Source organism: Phyllopteryx taeniolatus, chromosome 6, assembly GCF_024500385.1.
Source record: "Phyllopteryx taeniolatus isolate TA_2022b chromosome 6, UOR_Ptae_1.2, whole genome shotgun sequence".
Lineage (NCBI taxonomy): Eukaryota > Metazoa > Chordata > Actinopteri > Syngnathiformes > Syngnathidae > Phyllopteryx > Phyllopteryx taeniolatus.
In genome coordinates, this window is record NC_084507.1 from 398,671 (window position 1) to 411,026 (window position 12,356).

The window sequence follows — 12,356 nt, forward strand, 5'->3', positions numbered from 1 at the left end:
ATGTTCTCCCCATGCCTGTGTGGTTTTTTCCCGGTACTCCAGTTTCCTCCCACATCCCAAAAACATGTGTGGTAGGTTGATTGAAGACCCTAAATTGTCCGTAGGTGTAAATGTGAGTGTGAATGATTGTTTGTCTATATGTGTCCTGCGATTGGATGGCGACCAGTTCAGGTTGTACCCCGCCTCTTGCCCAAAGATTGCTGGGATAGGCTCCAGCATACAGAAAATGGATGGATGAAATGAATGCAAATGCAATTAATCAATTCCAGCCCCCCAACAAACACCCCAAATTCATTCTTAAAACATGTTTCAGAAAAATTGCACTCAACACTATTGTACTGTATAAAAAGTCTAACATTTGCTCTCCACAGAACCTGCAAACATGGAAAATGCAAGCACAAAATACGACTGTTCTTCTTTGTTGTTCTCTGGGGTCGAGTGGCAAATGGCAAACCAGTTAAATGGTTCATAACTGCCACCAAATGATATTGTTCTTCCACTGTAAGGAAACCAATGTAGATTGAAGGTGGCTGTATGTTGTGACGTGTGTTGTCACCATCTAGTGATGGGTTTTTGAAATGCACTCATATCTCAAAGACAAAAGAAAAATGGTCAAGTGACAGCTCGTATTTTGAAAAACTTGTAAGGCACTCATATCGCAAGGCACCACTGTACATCTAATTTGGTAAAATGGCAGTTGACAGCCTTAATGACTGACCGTTAATATCCACAAAAACAGTCATCTGCCCCAGAATCAACTAAAATAGTAATGTCCACCCTGCCTGGGTTCAAAACCAGATATCATCCCAGAAAGCTGTAGTCTCTTGCTCGCAGAATCGCTGACAATCTGAGTGGGTACTCACAACTTCCCTAGAATTGACGTGAGTGGTCGATCGAATAATGTGGAACCGCAAGAGTGAGTTCATTGCTCGCTGATGTTTTTCCTGTGATTCCAGCTCACTGCAAAGGTCTGGTTGAGCATGCAACAATGAGATGTCCCGGATGACCACATTATTGACCAGCCTGCATCCGCCTGTAACGCTCCGCATGGGTAAGACGCCCACCGCTTCATTGGCTCATCCACTGCTACTATAGACTTCCTCAAGGATGCTGAGAGATGAGGTTAGGTGATGACAGCGTTGACCATGAAAGACTCTAACCTCCCCAACATGCAAGTCGCCAGTGGCCCACCCTGGAACTCCACTGACAAACGCCAAAAGAATAGCGAGACCTATCCTCTCTTCCAACCTTGTGGTCTCGTCTCGAGCAGCCAGTTCATCCATGATTAGCGGATTAAGTCCTAGCCAAAAAATAGGCGACTTAATTGTATCCGTATGATCAAGCACCCTCCTCATTTTGGCAAAGTAGACAGCGAGGTACAAATAAATGGATTTTTCAGGAAGTAAACTCATGATAAATGCTACTTTGGATTTGAGCTGAGAATAAGTAAAAGGCTGCTCATCAAATAAAGGGAACATTGGGGAAGGAAGTTGCCGTATAGACCCAGTTTACTAGCATAGTGAGGATTAGTTTTACTAGGTTCCCTCGGTTATGGTGCACTAGACAGAGGTGAAGCAAGTGAAATGCTGGCAAACCCCACCTCTCAAGATTTTTGTACCCCTAGACACAAATCAGACAACAGAGGTGAACAAAAGAACTCATTAACTATTTAATATTTATCCTGCGCATCTAAAAATAGACTTCAAAATATTTTTATTTTATTATTTCATTTTAATTTCATGGCTACTTTGTGAGTGGTGAGGCGGCGCCCTCGTGCTTTTTATTGCCAAGCTGCTACTGGTCTGATGACTAACATGCATGAGTGGCAGTGTTGATTCACTTGCATGTCTCGCTAGACACACGCCTGTGGGATTTAGTTGCTCAGTGTAGACTCGGAGCCACGTTTTAATTACACAGGCCTGATGATTATGTTCACTTCTTAGACTGTCCTTTCATTTGCACTGAAGTTCTTTACAGAGGTTTTGGCACTGCATAGCCACTTAAACCAAAAAACAGCAGCACTGCCTTGACTATCTAACTTTTGTTCTGCTGTAGTTCCCACCCCTATTCCCTTGTCTGTTCTGTTCCTGTCTGTCCCCTAAAACCCTTTTCTGTCTGGCTGCATTTCCAATAAACATCAGAAAAATGTAAAAAAAAAAATAAGCAGAGGGAGTATTTCAAAATGTTCCAGCACAAAAGGCATACAGATCCACCATTCTGCATGGTCATGCAGCTGAACAGGACAGGTTAAAAAAAAAAGTTAATCAATAAAGAAGTAAGGTATTGTGAAGGAAGTAAATATTAAAATTGCACACAGTTTAAGATAACTACACATCCAGGGTAGGTATTCCTGCAGCAGATTAAAACAGAATGCACTGAGCAGGCAAGGTCCAGTCTGAATATATATATATATATATATTTAAATTTTCCAGGATTTGTCTCTGAATTTTGTGCAGTACCCCTGAGGAAAGAAACAACAACAACAAAATCATCTGAGTCAAAGTATCTGAGCAGATATTCAACAAATAGAATGTTGAAATATATTACAGGAGAAAATAAGAGGGGTTGACTGTTGATAGTTTTTTGATACTTTTTTTGTCAGTATGACAACAAGCTCTCTGTTTCCATAGGCACACACACAGACACACACACATACAATGTAGTTCCAGCTATGCAAACAAGTTAAAGTGCAGCAAGGTGAAACAGCCTCTGAGATGAAGACTAGCAGTTACAACGTTATGTAACAGGGCAAAAGTCAAGGAAAACTCATGATCCATACTAGACTTTTACGTAAGACAAGAGCAGGTGATGAGGAGGGGGCCCTCAATAAGCAACAAGGTGACACAGAGACAGTATCAATGCTAAAAATAACAACAGCTCTGAAAAGGTTTAATCTAGAGCCTTTCAGAAAAATGTACCTCGAGAAAATACTGGCCACTCAATTAAATGCCTCTGTACAATAAACTGTAAATCAATTAAACAGCTGGCATATTACTATGTGTTGTGTTATTTATTTTTTATTTTTTGGGAGAGTAAGAATAGTTGGAGCAACTGTTAGCATACAGTAGGTGTACTGGTGGAGGGGCACTTTAAATTATGTGTTAGTTGCCTTTAAACAGTAAATCTTTCCAGGGATTCTTAGATAGGCGAGGATGCCATTGCAGGTCCATCATAGTTTTGACACAATAGAAACTGTTAAATATCCATTCATCCATTTTCAATACCACTTATCCTCATTAGGGTCATGGGTGTGCTGGAGCCTATCCCAGCTGACTTTGGGCGAAAGGCAGGGTCTACCCTGGGTGCTGGCCAATACAGGGCACATCAGGACAAACATTCACACCGATGGACAACCAATCAGGGGATGATAAAAATGCTGCATTGTTTTGGGTTCTGTGGAAAATTTTAAATCAGTTTGGTTAAATAAACAGTCCCATTGCTAATGTAGTTTGAATAATATCGGCCAGTACTACTGTTCTGAAGGCCATGGGCAGATTAGATTAACATGGCAGCACACAGAGGCTGAAATCTGATTGGACTAAAAAAAATTCATTTCCATTTTCTATACCACTAATCCTCATTAGGGTCATGGGTATGCTGGAGCCTTGAGAGGCGAGAGGCGGGGTACACCCTGAACTGGTCGCCAGCCAATCGCAAGGCACATACACACAAACAATCATTCACACTCACATTCACACCTACGGACAATTTAGAGTCTTAAATTTACCTACCATGCATGTTATTGGGATGTGGGAGGAAACCGGAATACCCGGAGAAAACCCACGCAAGCACAGGGAGAACAACAAACTCCACACAGGGAAGGCTGGATTTGAACTGTGAGGCAGATGTGGTAACTAGTCGGCCACCGTGCTGCCTCTCAAAAAATCCAACACCCAAATACACGTACGTACAGTATATACATATGTGTCTTGTTTAATGTTTTTAATAAAGAAAAATAGCACTGTACTGTATGAAAACCTAATAAAAGAATGTAAAAAAATGAAGCGGTTTTATAAAGCCCAATCAAATTGAAAGTCACACACACAATGTATTGTTCCTGTGTCCCTTTAACGGTTGTGGGCTAGTGATTCATGTCAGTTCAGTGTGAGTGTCTGCTCCTTGCGAGTGTTCTCAATTTGTATTTATGTTTGACTGTTTGTCCTGGCCCACGACCCTAGTGAGGAGAAGTTGAGGCTTGCTCAGAACTAAAATCTTGGCTCACAACACAAAGCAAAAAAAAAAAAAAAGCAGTGTTGTGTCACTGTCAAAAACAGATAAATATCTGGATGAGCCAAAATTTTCTTCAATTAAACCACAACAAAATGGAGATAATTGTTTTTGTCAATAAAGTAAAGAGAACTGCTGTTAGTAAATACCTGGAGTCACTCTCTTTAAAAACCAAACATCAAGTTCGAAACCTTGATGTACTGATATATTCCGACCTGACTTTCAACAGTCATATGAATAAATGACTAAAACTGCCTTCTACCATCTGAAGAACATATCCAGAGTGAAGGCTTGCATGTGTCAAGCAGACCAGGAGAAGCTCATCCATGCTTTTATCTCAAGTAGACTTGACTATTGTAATGGTTTTCACTCCCTTCACTTCACTCCCTCAAAAGAGCATTAAAAAGCTGCAGCTCCTTCAGAATGCTGCAGCTCCGGTTCTGACCAGAACAAAGAGGTCAGAGCAAATTACTCCAATTCTAAAATCTTTACACTGGTTTCCAGTCAGCTTTAGAATAGATTTTAAAGTTCTGCTACTGGTCTATAAAGCACTGAATGGTCCATAACATGGACCCAGCAGACTCAGACCCGGTGCGCAAAGCCCTTCAAGCGTAGGGTCAATGCATCTCGAAGCAGGATGAGCAGCTTGCTGCCCTCCAACTTCATCTGAAGAAACTGTCAGAGCATCAGGACACTATGATGAGACAGGTGGCACCACAGTTTGAAGTTCTAATGAATATGGTTCAGAAGAAGGAACCAGCTGGCACAGCATCCGATGCCACCACTGTACCACCGTTTCCATCTGAATCAGTCACCATGCCACCACCTGCCACCTCCGCTGCTGTCTGCCCACATCGACCGGAGAGGTTCTCTGGAGATTCTGGGAATATTAAGCCGTTCATCACTCAGTGAGAACTCCACTTTGAGCTGCAGGCAGCTGCCTTCCCCACCGAGCGGGCAAAGATCGCTTTTGTCATTTCCCACCTGACTGGTTGTGCAGAGGCATGGGCTACTGCTGAATGGAGCCACAATTCTGCCGCGTGTCATTCTTGGGCTTCTTTAGTAAAGACTATGGAGCAAGTTTTTCGGTATTCCACACCAGATCGTGAGGCAGCTCACTCCCTTGCCACCTTACAACAAGGGAAACGCAGGGTGTCAGATTAGGCGATAGAGTTTCGCATTCTAGCAGCTGAGAGTCAGTGGAACAACAGGGCACTACTCGGTGCATTTTTTCAAGGACTATCCCCTGCCGTCAAAGATAATTTGGTCCCACTAGAACTGGCGACCGGCTTGGACACTCTCATCGCTCTCGCCATAAAGATCGACAAAAGGCTTTTGGATCGCCAGCTGGACGGAGATCGGGGGTAGGATGCGCCACCGTGCACTTGGAGGACGAGCCTCGGTGACCAGCCAAACCAAGGCAGATCCCCTGTTGCCAGCAATTGCACCCAGAACTGTTTCAATGTTCAGGGATGTTTCAAATGAAATTCCACAGACCCCATCTGGGGATCCAGACTTGTCTCAAGTGCCCACCTGTTACCATGCCATTAAAGAAGTTTTTTCCATGTCCAAAGCCAAGTCCCTTCCACCTCACAGACCTTATGACTCTGCAGTTGACTTGCTGCCTGGAAACACACCTCCATGGGGGAGGTTGTTGTCTTTTTGTCATAGCCGGAACACAAGGCTATGAAGGAGTATGTGGAAGAATCACTGGCAGCCGGGATCATTCGCCCACTTCATCCCCTGCGGGAGTAGGATTTTTCTTTGTGGACAAAAAGGACAAGACCCTGCGACCCTGTATCGATTAGCGGGGTCTCAACGAAATAACTGTGAAAAAAGATACCCTCTTCCTCTCATCTCCTCCGCATTTGAGTTCCTGGAGGGAGCCAAGGTTTTCACCAAACTAGACATAAGAAATGTGTATCATCTAGTCAGGATAAGGGAGGGGGATGAATGGAAAACAGCATTCAACACACCAACGGGACATTATAAGTATTTGGTAATGCCTTTTGGACTCACTAACACTCCAGCTGTTTTCCAAAACTTTGTCAATGGTGTCTTGCGTGACATGTTGAATGGGTATGTTTTGTTTATTTGGACGATATGTTGATATTCTCCCCGGATGAGGAGACTCACATCATTCATGTCCGCTCTGTGTTGCAGAAGTTACTGCAGAATGAACTATATGTCAAGGCTGAGAAATGTGAATTCCATAAGGCGTCCGTTTCTTTTCTGGGTTTCGTGTTGGCTCAAGGTGAAGTCAAAATGGACCCTTGCAAAGTTGATGCCGTGACTAATTGGCCCACTCCCACGTCACGCAAGGGTGTACAAAGGTTCTTAGGGTTCACAAATTTCTACAGAAAGTTCATTAGAAATTTCTGTTCAATAGCCTCGCCTTTGCATGATCTTACCTCGCCACACAGACCCTTTGTGTGGAACCCGGTTTGTCAGTCATCTTTACAGAAACAAAAATCGAGCTTTACCTCCGCTCCCATCCTCACTTTGCCAGATCCCAAACAGCAGTTTGTTGTGGAAGTTAATGCGTCTGATGCCGGAATAGGAGCAGTGCTCTCCCAGAAATGTCTCAAGGTTGGTAAGTTGCATCCTTGTGCTTATCTCTCTAAAAAACTGACTCCAGCCGAGAGAAATTATGACATAGGTGACCGTGAACTGCTGGCTGTCAAGGTGGCTTTGGTGGAGTTGAGGCACTGGCTAGAAGGGGCTGAGACTCCGTTTTTAGTATAGACAGATCACAAGAACCTTGAGTATCTTAAGTCTGCTAAAAGATTAAATGCTAGGCAGGCTAGATGGGCTCTATTCTTCACAAGATTGAATTTCATGTTATCCTACCGACCTAGTTCTAAAAATGGTAAGCCAGATGCTTTATCACGCATTTTCTGCGTAGAGAATTCTTTCTCCAACCTTAAAACCATTTTGCCCAAGTCATGTTTTATTTCTGCTTTTGTTTGGGACATTGAAACTGTGGCAAAAGAGGCTCTGAATAACACTCTTAGCTCTGAAGATTGCCCTGAAAACAGGCTTTATGTGGTCTCGACCTTAAGGGGAAGAGTCATCCACTGGGTTCACACTAACCGGACTGTACATCACCCAGGCGTTACCAGAACGCAATCTGTGGTCGAACAGCGCTTATTGACCTTGCCTTTTTCCCTCACGTTTTTTGGATACTGTTGCCTTTTCGGATTGCCTGCCTGTGTACCGACCTCTGCCCATTTATTAAACCTCTCTTTTTGAAACTGTCCATTTGAATTGGAGTCATGCATTTTAGGTCCTGTCCTTTGTTCTGTTCATGACAAAGTCCCGGGTAAAAACTCTTCTTTTTTCCCATGCTTTTTAGAGCATTTCCACTTTTAAATTATATTTCTTGCACTGTATGCTATTTTAATTGTATTTTTATTTTATTTTATTTTTTCTCTTTGTTTTAAATGTTCATAAGCTGTTTTTTTCTTTGTTTTTAAATGCTTTTAATCATGTAAAGCACATTGAGTTACCTTGTGTATGAAATGCGCTAAAAAATAAATTTGCTTTGCTTTGCTTTGTTTAGAACAGCAACAGCAGTCTTTGCCAAGGGAGACCGGGCCAAAGTGAGCAGTAAAAAAACATAACATTTAGTTGAGATAGAGATAAAATAAAAATGTGTTTTAATTATATGGAATGCTGCGCTTTATTTATTTCCCAAAATGTTTCACCCTTTTAGATTGAGGTATATAACTTCTGATTTCAGATGACTATGGATAAGACAAGTTGCATGTTACATTTACTAAATAGACTGACTGTAGCTTTACTTTTGGTGTGGAACAGGTGTCACCAACCACTAACCCAAACTACCACTATATAAAACTACATATTGGGATGTGATAATTGCAAAGGCCTACCACTACTTCTAAAGTAACAAATTAGCATTATTATTATTATTATTATTATTATTATTATTATTATTATTATTCAATCATGAGATTCATCTATTTGACAACATTGATGATCATTTTAATCATTTCTCAATCATGACAGTCATGAGCAACAATTATTTTACAAGGTGAGAAACATAAATATCCACATACAACTCTTTCGATTTCTATAAAACCCTGCAAGTGTTTACATTTTCAAACACTTCTATAACATTCCTAGGAAGTGACAATGTCCCATCACTGGTGAGCTATTTTTAGAACAGGCTCGAGGGCTACTCATGTCGGCGACCTGGAGCCCGCAGGCACCATGTTGGTGATGCCTGGTCTGGACACTATATGGAATAATTTTCTGTCTTTATAAACCATCTTATCTGAATGGTCGGCGGGATGAGGAACACTGTGAAAGTGTTTTAGGTACCTCAAAATTTATATATAAATCCATTTACATTACTGGATAAATGTTGATGTGGATCACAACTCTGTGGGAATTCAGGGCCTGTGGCATAGGGGCCATTACTCTGGTTAATGATTATGTATATTAAGTTTGGAATTTCAAGTAATGTTAAGTTTTGACTGCTGATACAGTCATAATAACTGATTAAAAAAACACAACTCACAAACGCACAATGTTCACATGTTGAAAGCAGAGATTACTCGAAATAAGTTGAAGTTTAATATTTGACCTATGCATCTACACTCTAACATGAGCAACCTCCATGCGTCACTAATGATAACATTTGTTGCTGTTTGAGCCATGAGATCTTGGTGCGCATTCAAATTCGAGTTTTTTATACAGTTTCTTCCAAGAAGTACTCATCAAGCTGTAACTTCAGTTCAGTAGGCTAAGAAAGCCCATCGCTCATTTTAATAACACTTTCCCAAGGATGCATGTATTATGTCTACTTGAGACATTTCCCTACTACTGGAACTGGAGGTTGAGAGGATTGAAAAGGCTGTACTGTTGTAAAAGAGAGAGTGTTAGCAGGAGCTTTCTGATGATTGATGATTGATGATTGATTGATTGATTGGTTGATTTATTGATTGATTGATTGATTGATTGATTGGTTGATTGATTAATTGATTGATTGATTGATTGATTTACACAGAACAATCAAACTGAGTAACTGCAATAACATTGCCAGGCAGAGGCAGGTGCTATAGCTCCCCCTGGAATATCAATAGCACCCCCCTGCACCCCCAATAAATTTTCCGACATTGCTGCCCTCAACCCCTCGGTTAACAATTTTGATTGCAGAGGTTGGTAACTCGAACAACCTCTGACTCACTTCTTTTCATCATTTCTTTTTATTATTTATTATTAGTTCTTATTCCTGAAAAAAGAGAAAGTTTTCACAGGACGGGGAAAGTGTACTTCAATTATTTATTTGTAATATATGCCAAATGCTAGAAGATGCATTCTCCTTTGACCCCCTTTATTATGTCTTGAGGACATTAAAGTCTGGATGCATTGAATTTTAACAATAAGAAGACAGAAGTTAGTTAGAAGTTAGAAGTGTTTGGTCCCAGTGGCTCTTGTAAATTCTGCCCTGTTGACTTGGGCCCCTTGACACAGTATAAAAAGCCAACAGTCTCGAACTTGGGTTTCAAACTAGACAGCGATTTTAATTGGATCGGCAAATTGGTGTGGTTGTCAAAGCCAGTTTTTTTTGTGTTTGTTTTAGCTTAGGCGGGTGGCTAAAGTAAAGCCTTTTCTTTCACAACAGCACTTTGAAACAGTAATCTATGCTTTCTTTACATTTTGACTTGATGACTGTAAAACACTTTATTTTGGAGTCCTCCCTCAAACGTCTCCAGTTGGCTCAAAATGCCGCAGCTTACATCCTAACTGGAGTATGTAAGAGAGAGCACATCCCTTCACTGGCTTCCTGTCCATTTTAGAGTCCATTTTAAAATTCTTTGTTGTTTGTTTTTAAATCTTTAAATAGTCTTGCTCCACGTTAATTAGCATAGTTTTTTCAATATTGTTTATTGATTTGCATATGCAGCAAAGCATATGCTTAATAGTAATAGTAAAATACAAATATTTGAGAATAACATATCAATGTTATTACAGAGTCGTGTGATGGTTGCATTAGTAGCTGTGGGTTATGCAATGTTCAGTCAGTTAATAGAGTGTTCCTAAATTCTGCAGATCCTTGAGACGTATTCATGTCTGAGTGAGAAAGTGTCTGGTGATTGGTGTAGAACCAGAAAGTGAACGGGATGTTTGTGTAGCACAGGTATCAGGGCTAACGCAGGCAACACTAATTTGGGCTATATGTGTCAAAAGTAACCAAGTCGGGTTTTCTGAATAATAGTGTTGCTATGCCTCTATCGGGATGGTAATTTTTTTTACTGGCAGCAACCCAGCTGTGCAAAAATACATGGCAAATACATAAAGACAACCAGCAAAAGTCGCCTATCTGTCAGCAGCAACATGGAGCAAAATGTGGACAGTTGGACGAGAATGAAACACCGCTAGTGTTCAAAAACTGGATGTTCATTTTATAAGAATGTAACGCATAATTGGATAAACCACCCAAATTGGAAAGTCTCTTCAAGTAGTAGTGTGGATTGTGACAGTTTCTGCTTACGTTACGTCAGATAGTTATATCTGTGTATATCTCACCCCATTGTGGATTTAAAATGGGAGTTACACAGTGCACTCTGAGATGCAATCATGGGGTGGAGGGAAATGTATTTAACTTTTTTTCCCACATCACTATTGAACATATAGGAAAAAACAAACAAATCAACACATGATAGACTACTGAGAAAATGAATATTAACTTTATGACTAATAGCATATCTTGATCTTGATAAGTCAAGGTGCAGCTATCACAGTGCTAGAAAGGGTTTTGTTCACTTTGTCGAGGCATTCATTCTACCAATGGACCAGATGCAGAATTTAGTATCATGCGTGCAGATGGCACGAGGGACCCCCACTTTCCGTACATAAGACGATAAAATTCCCAGGTAAAACAGAGGAGTAATGTTCAGTTATAGACAAAAACAAATCTGAGGGGGCATTACGAGCCTCTCGTTTGTGTGCTGTGACTAATGATCCATTCAAGCTGTACATGAATGTTGGAATATCTGAGCTCAGAGAAGGAATTTTAATTAGAACCCCTCCCCCTGGAGTCTGATCTCTAACTCGGAAAGTCAGATGAATATAAACAGCCCAATTCATCCTATCTGCTACTCATGTAAAGAGTTGTTACATGTTTTCTTGTATGTTTGTAAGGCTGGGAAGCGCTGGGAAGAACTTTGAGCATTCAACTTTGGGGTAAACAAAACATAATTAGAGTGGTACCTCTACAGAACGGACTAATAGGGGCGGGGGCGTCATCCGATATAACCATTTGTCTGTTACATTGGAGCACTTTTTTGGGGGGGGGACGTCTCCAATTCATGCATGTTTTTGCAACGTGGGAGGAAACCGGAGTGCCCGGAGAAAACCCACGCAGGCAGGTGGAGAACATGCAAACTCCACACAGGCGGGGCCGGGGATTGAACCCCGGTCCTCAGAACTGTGAGGCTGACGCTCTTACCAGTCGTCCACCGTGCCGCCCACACTCAATACTGTTATTGTAAATAAATATATAAAAAAGCTTGAAAATGTTTGAAAGCTTTACATTAACTTACCACACTGGTGTGCTTTGTCATGGTGACATTGTTGACATACAGTACATCATAGGTGAGTTGCTTTCTTGAGCTGCGAGGAATTATTGTGCTTCCTTGTTCAATATCTGTTGCCAAAGGTGAAGGACTTGACAAAAAAACTGTTACTGTACCAATTATAGCATTTTCCAGACTCTAAAGACGTGTGTTTTCTACTCCTCAGTTAACACCACAGCCATGCCGCTCTCTCTCTGCTCTGTGTACAATAGACAATTGATATAACCATCATCACATGGCTGCCACATCAATGTGCCACATTCAACATGGCCCCCACGTGGTCATGTCTTTTGGAATTGGATCTAGTAATATTGTATATTAGTGACCAGGATATATGTCAGTCACATTCTCTGCCTACATTGCGCCACAGCGCCAGTAAATAACAGCGGCCATTTCTGGAACGAACAGACTTTGTCAACGGCATTGTAAGTGACAAATGAATGCAGCCCTATGGGGGCCACAAGCCAGTGCAAACTGTAGGCCGGTCCCAAGCCCGGATAAATGCAAAGGGTTGCGTCAGGAAGG